This window comes from Mobula hypostoma, chromosome 21, assembly GCF_963921235.1.
Source record: "Mobula hypostoma chromosome 21, sMobHyp1.1, whole genome shotgun sequence".
NCBI lineage: Eukaryota > Metazoa > Chordata > Chondrichthyes > Myliobatiformes > Myliobatidae > Mobula > Mobula hypostoma.
Window position 1 is genome coordinate 10,418,492 of NC_086117.1, and position 15,071 is coordinate 10,433,562.

Below are 15,071 nucleotides of genomic sequence, written 5' to 3' on the forward strand. Positions count from 1 at the left end.
TGAGCATCTATAGAAGTTTGTCAAAGTTTCTGGTGATGTGCCAAATCTATGCAAGCTTCTGAGAAGGTAGAGACTCTGTTGTGCCCTCTTTGTGAAGGCACTTACATGCTGGTCCCCAGACAGATCCTCTGATAAGTTAACACCAAAGACTTTGAAGCTACTGACCCTCTCCTCCTCCGATCCCCTAATGAGGACTGGCTCAAGGACCTCTGGTTTCTTCCTTTTGTTGATAATCAGCCTAGTCCAACACAGTCTTTGCCTGTGATCAACTGGGCTGTATCTGCCACTTTCTGTGGTCTTTTCAGCATTCTGCATTCTGTTTTCCCTTTGACTACCTCAATGTACATACACCCAGTGGCCTCTTTATTAGTTACTCCCTGCACCTAATAAAGTGGCCTCTGAGTTTACGTTTGTGCTCTTCTGCTGCTGTGGCCCATCCAGTTTAAGGTCCAAAGTGTTGTACGCTCAGAGATCTTCTTCTGCACACCACTGTTGTAACGAGTGGTTATTTGAGTTACTGTCACCTTCCTGTCATCTTGAACCAGTCTGGCCATTCTCCTCTGACGTCACTCATTATCAAGATGTTTTCACCCAAAGAGCTGCTGCTCACTGAACGGATTTTTGTTGTTTGTTTTTTTTTTTGCATCATTCTCTGTAAACTCTAGAGATTGTTGTGCATGAAAACCCCGGGAGATCAGTAGCTTCTGAGATACTCAAACCACCCCATCTGGCACCAATAACCATTTCACAGTCCAAGTCACTCAGAGCACATTTCTTTCCCCATTCTGATGTTTTTTCTGAACAACAACTGAACCTCTTGACCATGTCTGCATGCTTTTATGCATTGAGTTGCCACCACATGATTGGCCGATTAGATATTTAACAAGCAGGTGCACCTAATAAAGTGGCCACAAAGTGTACATATGGAATGATTTGTTGGGATGGCACACAGATGAAAGCTTTTCACTATATCTCGGCACATGTGACAATAATAAGCCAATACCAAATCATTGCGAAAGGGAAGTTATTAATAAACTATCTGGTTGTGCTGGGGCACTGCCTGGAGGGATCCCAACAGGAATATCCCAGGACTTGGAATGATTGACCTCCCAAAACCACAACCATCTCAGTGCAAGGCATGAATCCAGCCAATGGAATATTTCTCCTTGATATCCACTGGCCTCTCCCACCTCGTCTTCGGAATTCATTGTTTTGGCCCGCATTTGGGGCAAGCCTGTGATGTGGTCTGGCAGGGAGCAGACCTGGAACTGAGCTTGTGCTGTGAGTGAGAAAGTTGCTGACGCTCCCCGTCACTCTGGAGGGAGACTGGCAGCGCAATAATTAGCCTGTTTGGACTTCTCACCTTCAGCTCAGTGTACCAGCATTCACAGCCTTGGGGCTCTGAACAAGTACAGCTCAAATGCATATTTGAAAAAGCAGAATTCTGTTCAATACTCGGGCCAATGTAAAACAACATTAAACTTCAAACACAGTCCTGCAACAGTCGAGTGAATTTCAGGAATTTCCTGGTGTGGTTTTTGTACCACATAGTACTCTCTGTGAAGTAATAGATTACCTCATGAGACATGCAAGCACATTGCAACACTTCTAAACTTCTGACAAGGTAGAGAGAATTGAAAGACAAACTCCAGACTGCCTTGGACCCAGCTGACGGGCCTGACTCACCACTCAGGTTCTTTACTGATTGTTTCAGTCCCCAGCCACCTGGACTAACCCCAACCAGATGTGGAGGGCAGGCTGAGCTGGCTGTCTGTACCTGACAGACAGCCCACAAGGAACAGCGGGCTTCGAGCGAAGAACAAGTCCTCAGGAGGCACATGTGTGGTCAGAGGCCTCTGAAACGTGGAATACACTGCCAGGGGTGGTTGTAGAGGCAGATACATTAGGGCAGGGGTTCCCAGCCTGGGTCCACAGACCCCTCAGTTAATGGTAGGGGTCCATGGCATAAAAATGGTTGGGAACCCGTGCATTAGGGACATACAAGGATGATAGAAAAATGGAGGGCTCAGGTTCAGATATTTTTATCACATTAACATCAACACATACAGAGAAATGTGTCATTTGCATTAACAACCAACACACCTGAGATGTGGGGTATAAACAGGGTAAATGAAAGCGGGCTATTTCTACTGAGATTGGGTGGGACTACAACTCGGGGTCATGGGTTAAGGGTGGAAGGTGAAAAGTTTAAGGGGATCGTGAGGGGAAACTTCACTCAGAGGGCCATAAGAGTGTGGAACGAGCTGCCAGCACAAGTGGTGCGTGCGAGCTCGATTTCAATGTTTAAGAGGAGTTTGGATAGGTGCATGGATGGTAGGGGTATGGAGGGCTCTGGTCCCGGTGCAGGTCGACAGGAGTAGGCAGTATAAGTGGTTCGCCACGGACTAGATGGGCCGAAGGGCATGTTTCTGTGCTGTGCTTTTCTATGACTCTCTGACTCTGGGCTGGGGGCAGCTTGTAAGTGTCGCCACAGACTCCGGCACGAACGTAGCATGCCCATGACGGTCAGCAGGGCAACACAGAACACAGCAGGCAACAAAGCAACAGCCGCACAACAGGCCCCGTTCAGCAATGGCACAACAAGCCCCAGGTCAGATTTATTTATCATGTGTACATCGAAAGGTGCAGTGAAATGCCTCGAGCAACACACATCAAAGTTGCTGGTGAACGCAGCAGGCCAGGCAGCATCTCTAGGAAGAGGTGCAGTCAACGTTTTAGGCCGAGACCCTTCGTCAGGACTAACTGAAAGAAGAGCTAGGCCTCTTTCGGTTAGTCCTGACGAAGGGTCTCAACCCGAAACGTCAACTGTACCTCTTCCTAGAGATGCTGCCTGGCCTGCTGTGTTCACCAGCAACTTTTATTTGTGTTGCTTGAAATTTCAGCACCTGCAGATTTCCTCGTGTTTGCGTGAAATGCATCGTTTGTGTTAACCAACACAACCTAATAATCCATAATATGGTCTATTAATATTGAAATACAGCGCAGAATAAGCCCTTCAAGCTGTGTGGGCCTGCAATCCCTGGTCTAACCCCAGCCCAATCAAGGGACAATTTACAGTGACCAATTAACTTACCCACTGGAGCGTCTCTGGACTGTGAGAGGAAACCGCAGCACCCAGAGGAAACCCACACGGTCACGGGGAGAACGTGCAGACTTCTTACAGACAGCGGTGGGAATTAAACCCGGGTCGCTGCTACCGTAAAGCGTTGGACTCACCACCACGCGACTGTCCAGCCACTACCCTACCGTGCTGGGGGGGCAGCCTGCAAACGTCGTCAGGCATTGAGGTGCCAACATACCGTGCCCACAGCATTCAGCAGAACAACAGAACAAAACGAGGCAACAACCCCCTTATCCCACACTGTGACCCACCAACCCCCTGGAGGCCCGACCTGGGGCTGGAGGCGTGTTTGTGAGTGTGTGAGGGGAGTATTAGATCAGATGTTCCTCACCTGAGGTCCGCGGACCCCTTGCTTATTGGCATTGGTCCATGGCATACAAAAACATTTGGGAACCCCTGCACTCGATTGATCTTAAGAGTGGGTTAAAAGGGCCGGCAGAACGTTGTGGACTGAAGGGTCTTACTGTGCTGCACTGTTTTGTTTTCTGTGTTCTGTATTCTGTGTTCTATGAAGCTGTCTTAAATGTCCTTGAGGGAGGCGTTTGAAAGCCATTTAAATACAGCAAATTTCCAATAACCTGTTCACTCATTAGTCCAGGGAGTTGTCAGGGGATCTGGAGTGTACAGCCAGAGGTGATGGTAGAAGTTGGGAAAACTGGGGGGTGGGGGTGGGGGGGCAGTGTTCAGGAATATGGCACGATTGGAGCTCGAGGTCAAATATTTCAGCTTGCTTTGACAAGTTAAAACGTTCAGGGACTTCTATTTCCCACTCCCTTCACCAGTCTAACACTCACCCCCCCCCCCCCGCTGCACTGCATCACACCCACGTGCAATTATTTGCCTGGGTTACTCGTACCGTTAGAGCCAGAGAGTCATAGAGAACTACGGCACAGAAAGAGGCCATTCGGCCCACCTAGTCTGTGCCGAACTTTTATTCTGCCGACTCCCATCAACCCACATCTGGAGCATAGCCCTCCATGCCTCTCCCATCCATATACGTATCCAAACTTGTCTAAAATGTCGCAAACAAAACCGTATCCACCACTTCGGCTGGCAGCTCGTTCTACACTCTCACCATTTTCTGAGTATGAAACTCCTCCCCAAGTTCCCCTTGAATAGTTCACCATTCACCTTTAACCCTTAATTGTGTGGGCACGTGGCCAAGTGGTTAAGGCGTTTGTCTAGTGACCTCAAGGTTGCCAGTTCGAGCCTCAGCTGTGGCAGCGTGTCTATGTCCTTGAGCAAGGCACTTAATCACACATTGCTCTAGTATCTGTGCGAGCAGTGGCGCCCCACACAGACTTCCAATCTGTGCCTTGTAAGGCATGAAAATGCCCGATGCAGGACTCTCATGGTCTGAGTCGACATTCCCCCCTCCCTCCCACCCTTAACCTATGACCTCTAGTTCTAGTCTCACTCAGCCTCTGTGGAAAAAGCCTGCTTGCATTTACCCTATCTATACCCCTCATACCTTGATCAAATCTCCCCTCATTTTCCTACACTTCAGGAAATAAAGTCCTAATCTATTCAACCTTTCCCTATAGCTCAGTTCCCCAAGATCCAGCAACATCCTTGTAAATTTTCTCTGCACTCTTTCAATCTCATTGACATATTGACATGATTGGAACCACTCACAATTCTCCAAGTTAGCCCTCACCAGCACCTCATGCAACTTCAACATAACATTCCCAACTCCAGTCCTATTGAGGACAAGAGAAAAGTTGGAACAAATCTTAGGATGAGGAGGATGAGAGGTGACTTGATAGAGGTGTACCAAGATGATAAGAGGTATAGATAGAGTGGACGGCCAGAGACTTTTCCCAGGGCGGAAATGGCTAATATGAGGGGGCATAATTTTAAGGTGTTTGGAGAACAGTACGGGGCTACGTCAGAGGTAATTTTTTTTACACAGAGAGTGGTGGGCGCATGGAACGTTCTTGAAGTGGTAGTGGTAGAGGCCGGCATGCTAGGGACATTTAAGAGAATCTTGAACGGGGTAAAAGAAACATGGAGGGCTATGACGGGGGGAAGCTCTCTAATCCAGTCAGCATCCTGGCAAGTCACCTCTGCACCCCCCTCTGAAGATTCCACCTCCTTCCTATGATGAGGGGAACAGAACTGAAGGAGTCCCGCACAGACGGAGGATTGGAGGTGACTTGGTAGAAATGCACTCATCATCAAAAAACTCAAAGTTCAAAGTTAAAAATAAACGTACTGCCAAAGTACATATATGACTCCATATACTACCTTGAGATCCATTTTCTTGTAGGCATTCAAAGTAGAACAAAGAAACGCAATAAAATCGATGAAAAAAAAACACACACAAAGACTGACAAACAGTCGATGTGCAAAAGAAGACAAGCTGTGCAAATTAAATAATTTTCATAAATAAATTGGGTGGCAGGGTGGAGATTCGTTTCTAGCAAAGGAGGTATAGTGCGCTCCTTCCCTCCACTAGCCTGCAGGTCACCTTCGGTTAGGTGTAGCACCTGCTTAGCCCCCCGATCAGGGTCACGTGGAGCAATGGGAGCAGGTGGTGGACGGTCGTACGAGCAGCTGGTGCAGATCACAAGTCCTGGTTATGTGACCACTGACGCCAGGCAGACAATCTCTGAAGAATATTGATAATGGCTGGGGTCACCCGTCTTGTAAAGACACTGCCTGGAAGAAGGCAATTCTGTAGAAAAATTTGCCAAGAGCAACACATGATCATGGATAGACCATGATCGTTCACGTTACACAACACGGCACATAATGATAAAAAAATAAATAGATAAACTGAGAACATGAGTTGTAAAGTTCTTGCAAGTGAATCGATAGCATCTCTACAATTTAGCACCATGTGTGCAGTGTTGATTAGAATTCCGTTGTTGCTTTTGTGCTGCTCTTCCACAAGTTAAAATTAAGTTTGTAGATGGAGTCTAATGGATTTACACCCCTTTAAACCACACACAAGGTTACCCCTCGAGGGAGTCACGATGCTCAGGGAAGGCTCCAGTTCCAGATTTACTCAGTTGGCTTACTGGTGCTTGGTGCTGAAACAGCTTTAGACCTCCTCTAAGCTGACAGGATTGTACATGCTGAATACAATGCTTCTGTCATGAAGGACATAGTCAAGGCATATAACTGTGGGACAACAGAGCTACGAAGCAGTTTACTTATTTCAAACATGAGAAAGTCTGCAGGTGCTGGAAATCCAGAGCAACGCACACAAAATGCTGGAGGAACTCAGCAGGTCAGGCAGCATCATCCCTAGATCCTTCATCAGGACTCATGAAGGGTCTCGGCCCAAAGCATCGACTGTTCACTCTTTTCCATAGACACTGCCTGGCCTGCTGAGTTCCTCCAGCGTTCTGTGTGCTTTGCTTCAGTTCACTTATTTAACATGCTGGCTTCAAAGGACAGGACATACGGTTGCTGGAATAGGAATCATTTGGTGTGAGGTCCAATGATTCCTGTCCAACGTACACAACTCCAAACTGTGAATAAATGCAATTCAACAACATTTCAACAACTCAAACCACTAATAATTTTAAAACGCACAACTTCTCCCTATGAAATAAAGTTCAACAAATACAGTAACTGTTGAAGCCTTGTACAATAATTGAAATGATTTCATGCTAAACAACGCTATCAACTCTAAGTTGTCTGCCACTCCACAGATTTATGCACTCTTTAAAGAATTCCTTCCCCACCCCCAGCATGTTATCATATTCCCTGCTGTTCATCATAACTGGGTAAATATTGCTCCATTGTCACTGTTTAAATCCTTCAATACTTGTGCAAAGTATTGCATTTATTTTCCTCTGCAAATCTCATCAAATATGTACCTTATTAAATTAAAGAATTGGACACAGTGTCCACAATTTGCTGCATTTTTAAATGGTCTTTTAGAAGATTTATAGGCTTCTAGTTCTTAAAGAAGTCCTCATTGTCTGAATTTGAACAATCTTACCCAGAAGTTGGTCTGCGAATCATTAAATGTTCAAAACGTTTCAACAATGGACTTGAGGCAGCATGGACTGTCCTATCTTAAAAATCCATTATTCCAGCTCTATAAAAGGCTCTCGTTGCTGAACATAATTTCTGTGCCCTGAATCTTTTCAGGTGCATTGCAAAAAGCAAATCTCCTTTCAGAAGGGAATCTACCCGCCCATAACAGATTCTCAGAAAGCATTAGATAAGAACTCTGCCAGGGTTTTAATTCTTTTTTTATATAAGGTGTTAAAATTCAGCAAGATAACGTATTTCAACAATGGGAAATAGGGGTCTGGTAGATTGGAAATTCAAATGGACAACATATTAAGCAAAGAGCAACTTACCTTGTTCTTAAATGCTAGAATCCTTCCCCGTTTTGTGAAATTATGATTTTTGCAGTGGTTCCAGAGACCTAATGATATACTGGAGCAAATTGTTAGTCCAGAATGAAAGTGCTGTTAGCATATACTGCAGTGTGCCTGGCTTAATAAAGTACAATTTTACAACCTAATGCTCTCTTATATCAGTATCTCCTGGGACCGCACTATGGACGGGTACATAAAGGAAAACACATGGGAAGTCTTTGAACAGTTCTCAGGTATTCCTTCAAACAACAGAAAAAAAAAAGTAAATGCCAGAAACTGCAATAAAAGGGGAAACCAGACTCTGGGGAATATGGGAACAAAATAAAGGAATATACAAAGAGGGAAGAAAAGAAGTAACCCTTTCAGTGCCAGATATCTTTAGGAATATTAAAAATCCCGACTCTCAACCCCTCAACCATCAGGCTCTTGAGTAGAAGGGGACAACTACACTCACTTGCCCCATCATTGAAAGATGCTTCCCACAACCAACGATCTCACTTTAAGGACTCCGCATCTCATTATCTCATGCTCTTGCTATTTATTGCTATTTATTTATTTTGTTTTTACACAGTTTATTGTCTTCTGCACTCTGATTAATCTTTCATTCATCCTGATATAGTTACTATTCTATAGGTTTGCTGAGTTTGCCCACAGGTGGCTCAGTAGTGTAGTGGTTAGCACAACTACAGGACCAGCGAACAGGTTTCAATTCCCACCGCTGCCGGTAAGAAATTGGTACGCTCTTTCTGTGACCGTGTGGGCTTCCTCCTAGTGGTCCAGTTTCCTCCCACAGTCTAGAGGTGTACCGGTTGGGAGGTTAATTGGTCATTGTAAATTGTCCCGTGGCTGGGGTTAAATCGGGAGTTTGCTGGGTGGCTCGGCTCAAAAGGACAGAAGGGACCTTCTCAGCTCTGTATGTCAATAAATAAAATGAATCACGAGGTTGTGTACGGTGACATAAATGTACTTTGATAATAAAATTTACTTTGAACTTTGAAATCCTATCAGGTTGGCTTTATATGTGCATGGTTTGGGGTTTCTAAATGCTATTGCAAACTTAAAGCCAGTTGATTCAGGCAGATGGGACTCATCGGCCACAGTTGGCAGCTCACCCAGGAGAAGGAAAACTCTGATCTCAAACCTCCACTGCCTTTTGGCTGTACTGATGGGAAAGGCTTTGGGAGTAGACCCTAAGGCATAGATCCAGAGGTGGGGTCCCTAACGCAGTCCTACTTTAAGCTCAATGCTGACCGGCAACTCCTGTGACACTGCTGGTGCCAAACTGTATCGGTCCTTGCCATTGCATTGAGTTCATCATATCTGTGGAGAGGGGAGCTTGCTACCTGGGCAACAGCTTGCTCTCCATATTGTACTGCCCAGGCTTACGTATCTAGACATCTAAGACGCAATATCCCTAGTTGACCCTGACCATCGGAGACCTCTGAATATACTCCTCCAACCTTTGAGAATTCATTTGACCATCTGCGAAGTTCATAAAACAGGATTCCGACCACAGTGGACTTAAACATCAAAGATCCCCACCCCCACCGCCAGGCCATGCTCTCTTCTCACTGCTGCCATCAGGCGATGGGTACAGGACCCCCAGGTCCCACACCACCAGGTCCAGGAACAGTTATTACCATTCAACCATCAGGCTCCTGGACCAGCACGGATAACTTCACTCTCCACAACTCTGAACTGATTCCACAACCTACAGACTCACTTTCAAGGACTTTACAACTCGTGTTTTCAGTATTATTTATTTACTTATTATTGTATTTACACATATTGTCCTCTTTTGCATACTGGTTGTCTGTCAGTCTTTGTGAGCAGTCTTTCATTGATGTTATTGTCGTTATTTGTTCTACTGTGAATACCTGCAAGTAAATGAATCTCAGGGTAGTGACATGTATGCACTTCAAAAATAACTTTGCTTCGAACTTTGTACGTCTCACCATCAGCATAAGCTGGCAGTGAGAGATTGCCTCCAAGATGGTTTAAATCCATATGGGTTTCTTATTCCTTTCCACGCCTTGTAGTACATCGGGTGGCAATCTAGCTGTTTCTGCAGCATTTTGTCTGTTTTTTACAAGCCAAGTTGCCAGCTCGATACTCAACCCAGCGCGGATGGAAGGTGGGCAGGCAGCCAGCCGGATTTGGACTCAGGACCATTCGCCTTGAGGTCCGGTGCTGATGCCACTACACCAGCGGCTAACTTCCATAGGGGTTGACTGAAGCCCCAGATCCAATCCCAAACGATTCACATCCAGAATAATCTGCATTACAGCCAGGGACTGATATATCATCATTCATCGCTGCATCACTTTCAAAGTAAAATAGATTTGCCGGTGGGACGGGTGGAGGGGTGGAGGTGGATAGCAAAGTCTAAAAGTCACAGTATAACCCGCTGATAACCACTTACTTCATTGTAAGAAGTTTGCCCTAATATTATTACCAAACATGGTTCTAGGTGCACCTTGGGTGCTCCACTGAACTGCTTGAGAGTGTCTTAACTTACTGACTGATATACTGCACAGGAGTCCATTCTGCCCAGTGGGTCCATGCTCGCTCTCAGTGGGGCAACCCCTTCCTTTCTATTCCGCCTCTCACTGCCACTGGATCGTTCTTTGAGGTTAATCTCAGTTGGATCAAGATTCAAGACTGTCTCTTGTCGGTCTTCAGTACATGAATGTAAAGGAGAACAAAATTACTATTATTCCAGATCCAATAAGCATAAAAAACACAGTAAATATAAATATAAAAGCAATTCTATAAAACACAATGCACAAGTAACTGCTTGAGTGTGGCCAGTATGCATAAGATCAGCTTATACACATGGACTGATTGGCTGTACATACAGTGAGGTGAGGTGTAACAGTATCTGAACATAAGGTGACTGACAGGAAATGATAAAGGGACAAAGTGACTCTTGGCAAGAGGAACTCTTCTAGGTAGCAGCAGGGCACATGGAGACACAGTCGGACTGTGACTGTGTCAGTGTAGGTGTGAGGTGTGTGTTATGTTCTGAAACCCCAAAAACTAATTGGAAGAAAAGCACAGGAGCCAGGGAAAATGTGTGTGCTTAGTTATTCTTCTTTTAGTGAGGCACTCACATACGACATTGTGGTGTAATGACATCTACTTTTCAAGTACTTCTTATATATTATCCGTAGTGAATTATAAAGAATGCTTAAAGAAACAATATATTTACAATATTACTCAAACATTACTGAAATATCAAATACACTACACTCCTCCATTGTAGCTCCTCCCCGCACCTTGTGGTGCTTCAGGCAGCAATTGCCATTTCTTTAGCATTTGTCTGTTTTTTACGAGGCCGAGTTGCTATCTCTTTGCTCAGCCCAACACGGATGAAAGGAGCCGGCCGGATTCGAAGCCGGGAACACTCGCCTCGAAGTCTGGTGCAGATGCCACTACACCACCAGCTGGCTACACTCCTCTCTGCTTAGCTATAAACTCCAACTCAATATTGAATGCATCTCAACTCAAATATGTAACATTTGAGTCACCTTTAGTCATCTTATATACACAGTATATTATATAATACAACCACTATATAGATATCCACAGCACACTAAATTTTAGATTGTCCCATTCAGGCCTAAAGATTTAATCGCTGTGGAGGATTTCTTACTCTTGTGGGATAACGTCTTTCCTGTGAAGGTGGGACTTGTGGCAGTGAAACCATCTCAAGTTCTGGGTCCTCCTCGTGTGGTGGTTGTAGGAGTTGACTCTGGATGTGCTGGCATCCCGAACAGGACATGACAAGCTGCCCGATCTGCCGAACTATCCTGTGCCACCAGACAAAAGCTTCGAGTCAATGCTTTCATCTTGACCACATCTAGGTGACCAGCATGTAGCTCCTTCAATACTCAGCTCTCAGCTTGGATGGAACAACAGCTCTCAATCTCCACATAAGGCCATCTCGTCAAGGGCAAGTTCATTGCTGCACAGGTAAGAATGGGGGAATTGCATTTTCTGCTGCACATTCCAGCCATTTTGGGTTGCCATGCACACCTAAGACACTGGTGAGTCTTTTCTGGTTTTCTTTTGAACCATCTCTGCTGTAATAGGGAGACTTTCGATTTCATTAAGGAGAATACATCAGGAGAAGTTTCATCTTCTGCAAATTATTCAGGGTAAAAGGGGCAATCCATCAGCATTTCTATGATTAGTCATCCTCTTGAATTTGATCTTGTAATTGCCTTTCCAAGAAACAGGGCCCATCTCGGCATTTGTGATGCTGCTGTGGATTGAAGATGGACAGTAGGGGTTGGTGATCAGTAACGATGGTAAGCTCTCTCCCGTACAAAGTACTGGTTAAAACATTTTACACCGCAAACCAGACTCAAGGACTCTCTGTCAATCTGCGCATAATGTTTCTCTGCAGCAGTAAGGGAGCGTGATGCAAAGGCAATGGGGCTTTCACTTCGATTGTTTGATTGTTCACACCATGTGACATGACTGCACCTACACCATAAGGCGAGGAGGCATCATGGGCAAAGTTCACTGGACTGTGTAGGTCATAATGTGTGAGTACAGTGGCTGATGTCACCGTTTCCATTGTCTTTGGGAAAGCCACCTCTCGATGCTTTGTCATTGCCATTTCTTCCCAATCTATTGTAATGAATTCAATGGGTGGAGCACAGTAGCCAGGTTTGGAAGGAACCTGATGTAGTAATTGACAAATCCTAAAAAGGACTGCAACTGTGACAAGTCCTTTGGCCTTGGAGCTTCCACCTCAGCTTGAATTTCCTCAGCGCACTTGTGTAATCCTTGCACGTAAATGATGCTTGTTTTAAAGAATTCATACTTGTTGCATCATGCTCTGAGCCCATGATCCTCTAATCTTTTTATCATCGTCTTAAGATTTTGAAGATGTTCTTGTCATCCTCACTGGTACCAATGACATCATCCAGGTAACACTGAGTGCCTGGGCAGCCCTGCAGCACCTGGTCCATGGCTTTCTGTCAGAGTGCAGGTGCAGATGCTACTCCAAAAATAAGCCTATTATAGCGATAAAGCCATTGTGAGTGTTTTTGGTGAGAAACACTTTGGACCCTTCTTCCATCTCCATCTGTAAGTAGGCCTCAGCTAGGTCCACTTTGCTGAAGTGTTTCCCTCCAAAAAGGTTTGCAGAGATATCCTCTATCCTGAGTGCAGCATATTGATCTAATTTCTGGGTCGATGGGGATATTGATCCACTATCTGGGTACTGGGTTGATGGGGACTTTAAAATCATCACAGATCCTGCCAGACCCATCCTTCTTGGCTACTGGGACCACTGGTGTTGCCCACGGGTTCTATTCATCTTTAGTCACTATTTCTTCAGCCTCCATGCAACCTAGCTCACTGGCTACTTTATCACGGATGGTATAAGGAACCAGACGAGCTTCATAAAACTTGGGTGAGGCATTTTCATTTAACCCTATTTTACCCTTGATGTAGTTGAGTTTTCCAGTGCCATGGTGTGGCACCATCCAGTACCTTTCTTAATTCCCTTTCAGTTGGCGTTACTGCCGAGGATGTGGCACGCAAATGGTGGAAGGATCTCCAGTAAAGTTGTAGTTGTCTCAGCCACTCATGACCCCCCCAGTGCTGGCCCTCCTGTTTTTACCACATACAAGCCCAATAAGGCTTGTGAGTTGTTGCACTTCACTGTTCCCACAGGAGTTACCTTTTCTTAGTTCTTAGTGGATATCTCCAGTATCTCTGAAATACAATTCAAATTTATTTTGTGGAATGACTGAAACAGCCAAGCCAGTGTCCTACTCTATTTTATTTAATTTGAATTCACCCCTGATGTAAGCCTTACTCACTTCTTGTTAGTTTTCTTTCCTATGACCTGTAATGAATTATGCAAAGAAAGAATGCTTAGTGAAACAATGTACAATATTATTCAAATAGTACTGAAATATTAAGTACACAACTGTGTGGAAATTAAGAGTAAAGTGACAGTGCCTGGGGTAATAAAGGGTGTTGAGGGGCTGTCGAGAGGAGTGGCTGATGTGGATGTGGTGGGATGGTTTCGTGTGTGGAGATGTTGATCAGCCTGATGGATTGAGGAAGTAACTGTTTTTGAGTCTCGTGGTCCTGGCGTGGATGCTGCGTAGCCTCTTCCCTGATGCGAGTGGGAAAAACAGTCTGGAAGTAAGGTGAGTGATGGCCATGATTAGATTCTTTCACTACCCAGTGACATTCTCGGCACCATCCTCAGTTTTAACTACTTCACATCTGACAATTGTGCCTTCAGCTGCCATTGCTGACCCTGGAATTCTCCCTCCCACTTTAAGACCTCTTTACTGGTTAATTAAAACCTATCTGTTTGATCAAGATTCCAATCACATGCTCCACGGAAAAATTTTGTCCACTATGACTACTGTGAAGGGCTTTGAGAAATTACATCAAGGTGTCAGTGACTTACGCAGTTGAAAGTTGAAAGTAAATTTATTAAAGTATCACTACCTTGAGATCAATTTTCTTGCAGGTATTCACAGTAGAACAAAGAATTATGGTCGAATCAGTGGAAAACTACACACAAGCAAAGACTAGCAAACACCAATGTGCAGAAGCAGACGCCTTGCAAGTACAGAAAAAAGGTAAATAAATAATACTGAGAACATGAGCTGTAGAGTTCTAGAAAGTCAGTCCATAGTTTGTGGGGTCAGTTCAGAGTTGAGCTGAGTGAAACTATTCACACTGGTTCAGGAGCCTGATGATTGAATGATAATAACTGTTCCTGAACTTGGTGGAGTGGGATCTAAGGCTCCTGCACCTCCTTCCCAATTATTATTATTATTATTATTTCTAGCGTTAAATTGTGTCCGCATAGACTGCTCCGTGAAGAGCAGCATGCAGTACAAATAACTATATCAAACTGTAAACTACCTAAAGATAAAGATCTCATATTGGATTTATTTGTCACATGTACCTCAACTTTTGAAATGCAACTCAGTGAAATGCAACTTTTGTGTCGGTGACCAACACAGTCCGACTATGTGCTGGGGCAGCCCACATGAATCGCCACACTTCCAGTGACAGCGTAAGCATGCCCACAACTCACTAACCCTGGCCCGTACGTCTTCTGAATGTGGAACAGAGCCGGAGCACCCAGAGGGAGCCCACACAGTCACTGGGGGAGCACACAAACTCCTTACAGACAGCAGCAGGAATTGAACTCCGGAACCCCGATGGATGATTGTTGGTGCTGCAAAGCGATTGCATTATCTGCAAAGCTACTGTGCCGCAGGAAGGGAGATTGTTCAGACTAGATGTCTGTAATGACAATGACAAAAATGCAACATTCCTGCTGCAACACACATAACAGAAATGAAACAGTGCAAATTAACCCTTTTGACTGTTAACTATCTATTGAAACTTGCACATTTATTCAACTTCAGATGTTCCAGTGTAACAGTGGTTCACAAAGGCTCTGCTGATCAAAGTAACCTAATGCCCAGTGTATTCTAAATAAGTGCAAATTTCTGGCATTTCACCAGCTTAAAATGAATTCTTGCATTTCTGTTGCAACACACAGAAAGCTGGAGGTAATCTATGCATCACGC

The 15,071-nt window shown here is 44.8% G+C and overlaps 1 long non-coding RNA gene across 2 annotated transcripts in view; it reads right to left on the reverse strand.

The window, feature by feature from the left end:
• The window catches only part of LOC134360112 (uncharacterized), a 119,161-nt gene that overhangs the window by 41,129 nt on the left and 62,961 nt on the right, over positions 1 to 15,071 (reverse strand). Inside the window, exons 2-3 of one of the 2 annotated variants that reach the window (XR_010021257.1) lie at positions 10,004 to 10,161; positions 9,276 to 9,362 (exon numbers count right to left, since the gene is read on the reverse strand). This is a non-coding gene — a long non-coding RNA (uncharacterized LOC134360112). Of the gene's footprint in view, positions 1 to 9,275; positions 9,363 to 10,003; positions 10,162 to 15,071 lie in introns of those variants that run through there. The other variant, XR_010021256.1, reaches the window with a different exon arrangement.